General features: G+C 41.3%; 1 pseudogene; it reads right to left on the reverse strand.

Annotated features, from left to right (window-relative positions):
• Positions 1–509: 509 nt before the first annotated feature.
• LOC103653832 (succinate dehydrogenase assembly factor 1, mitochondrial-like) lies at positions 510–4,804 on the reverse strand (annotated as a pseudogene).
• Positions 4,805–5,348: the final 544 nt, after the last annotated feature.

Genomic DNA, 5,348 nt, shown 5'->3' on the forward strand with positions numbered 1-5,348 from the left:
GTTGCTGATCCCAATGGGGGTGCTGCTTGCGTGGTTACTGTGGAAGATCACTACACGACGGTTCACTTACAGCGACCTACGGTTGGTTGCTAAAACGACCTTCAGCGACCTACGGTTGGTCGCTAAAAACTTTTAGCGACCCATAAGGATGGTCGCTGTAAGTGTCGTCGCTAAAGGCTTTAGCGACCGACATCTTTTTAGCGACCGACCCTCCGTTGCTAATATTGTATATTTAGCGACCAACCGTGGGTTGTTGTACTATAGATTTAGCAACCAATCGTGAGTCGTTATACTATACATTTAGCAACCAACAGAAAGTTGCCCCTAATTATAGTCGTTAATAACGATAATATACCATTAATTAGCTTTCAACAACTGTTATATATACAAAAGCATCACAAATCACCAATTTTTATACACATAATCACATAGATATACAAATTTAATTAGTATTGCACAATGATAGATCCACATCACATAAACCATCAACAAGCACCACAACAAAATCATTCACAAAACCTACACATGTTATTATGTTTTGCACATATTTACAAACACTTTACAAAATCATTCACAAAAGTACTAACACTTCAAGTGATTCGCAAAAGCCTTCATTGAGCAACTCAACAGGATTTTCCATAGATCTTTCTCTGCAGCTTTTGCCGCTTCATTGAGCAACTCAACAGGATTTTCCAGATAACTTATGTATTCAGAAGAGAGACGTGGAGAAATGTTTATATCCAGCTGCCCAAAGAAAAGATTCACTCAAACAATGCTCATACAAAATTGCAAAAATATCACTATTTAGTGCTCGCATCAGAAAGATTGCAAGTCAAATTGAGAAGAATTTTCAGGTTCACCTGAACATCTTTGTATGGTACTGGGACTAGGCAAAACTGATCAACCTGAAAGAGTTGAAGCAATCCTGTCAGAATTATCATGGGCAATAGCATGTCATGCAGAACTTATAGCTAGAACTTAGCTAAGAAATTACTTGATTGCTTTTATAAAGAAAAGCAATCATCCCCAATAGTTGTACTGTTGGAAATCGAAATAGCAAAATACAAATATTCTTAACTATATTTTCAGTAATTTGAAGGACTAGCCAAACAGCTTTAACTATCCTTCGAGTACTCTGAAGATTCTAATTACAATAATGTGCACCCATGATGAATCAAGCAAAGAATAGACTGGCTTGAAAGGAGGACATGATAAGGAGACTTGTACACGAGCAAGTAGTTCAGAATAGGAATTATCTTCTGGACCATGTAAGATGCATCTCGCAATACTGAGAAGTGGTCAACTCTACTGATGCAACCATCAGGCTCCTGTTATTCCAGATCCCTGAAAAACAAGATAGACAGCTACTAAACTTCAGACAGCTACTAAACTTCAGACAGCTGTAAGAAAACAATATGTCCACGCAGATGTAACTCTAAAATAAGGGCAAATAAATAAAAAATTGGCTACACATTGAAACCACGCCTTACAGATATAACAGCGTTATAGCTCTCAATGCAGGTTATAGTCAGCTAAAACTGAAATAGCAAACTACTTGTAAAAGACACCTGAAAAGAACCATACCTGGGGCCTCCATTTCCGTGTAGCTATGTGCAAAGCAGTATTTCCCTTCTTGTCTCGCACATTGAGAATGGAAACATCAGCCATCAGTAACTCTTCCACTACATCTGTGTTCTTGCCTTTCACAGCCATGTGAAGTGCAGTTTGTCCCTTCCTATCCTTGATCGGAACAATTCCTGGATCCCTCTCTATGAGTGCCTTGACAATACGATGGTATCCAATCCTTGCAGCAGTATGTAGGGATGTCTTCCCGTTTTTCCGCACAATCCTTATGCAGCTATCATCAGTGTCCAGTATAGCATTTACCACATCCAAGTGATCCTTGACAATATACAAGTCACAACCCCTGGTACCAATTTACAAGTCACCTATAAGTTACTTTGATCAAGGATAGGGGGTAAAGAATAGATTGGCTACATTCCATACGATATTGCTCATGATACTGGAAATCCAATGCGTCATTGACTTTTGTAACTCAGGATGGATATACTACGAAGACTTAAATAATACGTATTAGTTCCATTTTAAAATTACCAGTACAAGCCTATGCAGCACAGTTAGCATTTTATCATGGCAACAATATGTATTACTCTACTATCAGTCTATTTACCAGGAGAGAAGTAACTCAGCAATAATGGATGATACTTGCTGATTTTAAATACTAATCGACTTCCGTTGTTTAAAAAAAAACTTGTTGTTTATGACAAGATTTGGTCAAACTTAAAAACTAAAACTTGTTTCGAAGACCATGCACAGTCAAATAAGTGTTTTTGAAAACTACGTACCTCATTTCTTTACTACAAGGGTAGCGAGTCCAGTAATATCAGGATTCTTGAGCTGCTCAAGCTGCTTCTTCCCTCTCCTCAACAAGTACTATATGTGTACAAAGTTCCTACGGTCAACACTCCTTGCGTTGTCACGGAACTCTGCCAAGATAACAGACTCGATCCTGCGGCGTTCTTCAGGGGCCTTAAGGCGTGCTGTCCGAAGGAATCCCCTGTACAGTGCCAAAACCTGCTTCTGAATACCAGACAGCTTTGGGCGAGAGGCCATATCATCCTTGTACAGCAATCATCAAAGCCTGATGCAAATGTAACTACAAAATGAGCTATTTTCAGACAGTAGACATGTGTTTGGACAGCAAAACACCAAGTCAGCAACTATCTGTTTAGCTCACAATTCATAAAATATGTATCCAAAAATAGTAAACTAAGACTTTTTGGAAAGCTTATAAAGTCCTCTATAACTTTTGTATTACCATCACAACAAGATTCGACCTTTAGAAAGGTCAAACAGCGCTAAACATAAATTCTGTCCAGATTTGGACAGAATTCGACTAACTACTTCAAAAGTCCAGAACTGGAGTTTCCGAAATCCAAATCCGGTGATCCTAGACTTTTTAGAAAGTTAATAGAATTGTCTACAATTCATTTATAAACATCTCAGGTTAATTCAATACATATCAAAGTCAGTTACTACAAACAGACTTCGCTGTCCAGATTTGGACAGATTCAGACTCTATAGTTCAAACAGCTGTAACTTGATCTCTAGACCACCAAAAAGGGTGCTCCAAAATTTGTTGGAAAGCTTAAGAAAAGTACTACAATTCTTCTATAATTACTAAGGGCTGATTCTCAGTTTAGCTTAGCCAAACAATCCAATTTTCGAAACCTGTATAGAATTCGGACAAATTCTGAGACTGGACTTGGAAAAATCATAACTCCTAAACTACTACACCTATGGTCATGAAATTTTTACACAAGTAAGATAAAGAGATTATCTACAAGTTTTATATATAACGCTTCTACAGAAAACATGATCTACTTTATTGGACTAGCTGCATAACTAAAACTATACCTACAGCCCTAAACAGCAATACCTTCAATTTAACTTCTATTTGGCTTGTAAAATTATCCTATGTTTGGCATTTAGAATACTCTAACACCTTATTAGCAAGATGTTAAAAGAACATTAGAACTACCTTGATATCTCACAATTCATATACAATAATTGGTTCAACTATACCTAAAAAAATACTTGTACTAAAACACTCTACACATAATCCATCTACAAACATCATGCATATCTCTAATTAGTTTCGTAATACGAGACACACATACTTGCCTCAACTCCAACTCAGGTCATACAACACATCTACTTTCCACTCGAACGGCAACCATATTATCGCACACAACTAAAACATTTCATCAAGTAGCTAAAACAACACATACACCAAGCATAATTATTACGAGTAATTTAGAGGAAAACATCCTTCCCTAAGGTCATGGAGTAAGACATCAGCAATAGGGAATTGAAGATCACACCGCACAACACCTGCTAATCAAAATAGCATCATCGACACATACAGCGAACAATCTCTTCAACTCAATAACTGAGTGAACTAATTAGGACACAAATTACCTTACCAACATAAAATCCCTCCGGAACCCATGAAAACGCTGAGGGTTTTGGTTTAGATTTTTCATCGAGCGATTGGCGGGGGTTGTGCTTGGACTTCGTCTTCCCCCAAATCATGGGATTTCTCCTCACAAGAACACACGAATATACACACGGTTAGCATCTACTTAATCGACGCCGAGTACTAAAACGACAGGGTGAGAACAGGACCTCGTCGGGGGTCGACGGTGTTGCAGATGGGGCTGCACACAACACAAAACTCCTCATGGTCATTTCGTCGAGCACCAGAGAGATGGGTCAGCCACCAGTAGAAAGGGGCTGGACGAGTACCGTGTGCCATGGGAGAGGCTGAGTGCTTGCAGCAGCAGGGCCGAAGGGGGAGCTGTGGCTGGGGCAGGGGCGAGGTCGGCCACCAGGGAGATGGCTGGGGCGGCGGCGGCCATGGAATCTGGGTAACCTGGTGGGGAGGGAGGAGATGGAGGAGGGGCAGCCATGGTGGGACAAGCCTGGACGCCTAGTGGAGGAGGAGATCCCGGTGGAGGAGCAGCGGCAGGGGCGCTCAAGGTGTTGGGCGCCATGGATCTGGTGAAGGGGCGCTGCTGTGCCGTGGGAAGGAGAGGAGTAGAAGGTGACGCGCCATGGGGAGGATGAGGTCGGCGCAGGGAGCTCGGGCGAGCTGGGGCTGGGTGCCGAGCAGAGGGAGATGAGCACCCAAATGGTGGCTGGACTGGCTGCCGTGCTTGAGCAGAGGAGGAAACGATGGGATGAGAACGATCTGGAAGTTGCAGCTTCGGGGAGCAAAAAGAAAATACCTGATTGGAAAAAGAAAATACCTGATTGGACAAGAAGGAAGAAAGGCGGTGGAGGATAAAGAAAAATGGGATTTTCCCACTTAATTTTATTTCATTCTCGAAAATACGAAGGCAAATACATATACAAACTCGAATTGGTTTGGGTGAAATATACACGGTTTGGACTAAGCGACATTTGGGATGTACATTTTTAAGTATAATCAATACTGCAACAGAAAATAATAATAGTATAAATTAAGTAAATCTTGTGATTGGAAACTTCATCAGTTATAAAGTTAAGCAAGAACAGGCACAAAAAATCATGGCCAATGCCGCGGTGGCTGGCTGCCTGACTGGCTTCCTGACAGCGACCGCAGCCGAGGGGCGGGGTGGCGTCGTCGACGAGCGGCAGGATGGGGCCGTGATGGGGCAGAAGTGACGGCGGCTGCGCTTGTGGTTTGGTGCGTGAAATAGGGTTTCGTTTGTTTAGTAGGCCTTTAGATGGGCTTTGGTGAGTAAATAAGAAACACAAAAATCACGTACCCCTATAGCGACCCA

The sequence above is a fragment of the Zea mays genome, chromosome 4 (genome assembly GCF_902167145.1).
Source record: "Zea mays cultivar B73 chromosome 4, Zm-B73-REFERENCE-NAM-5.0, whole genome shotgun sequence".
Taxonomy (NCBI): Eukaryota; Viridiplantae; Streptophyta; class Magnoliopsida; order Poales; family Poaceae; genus Zea; species Zea mays.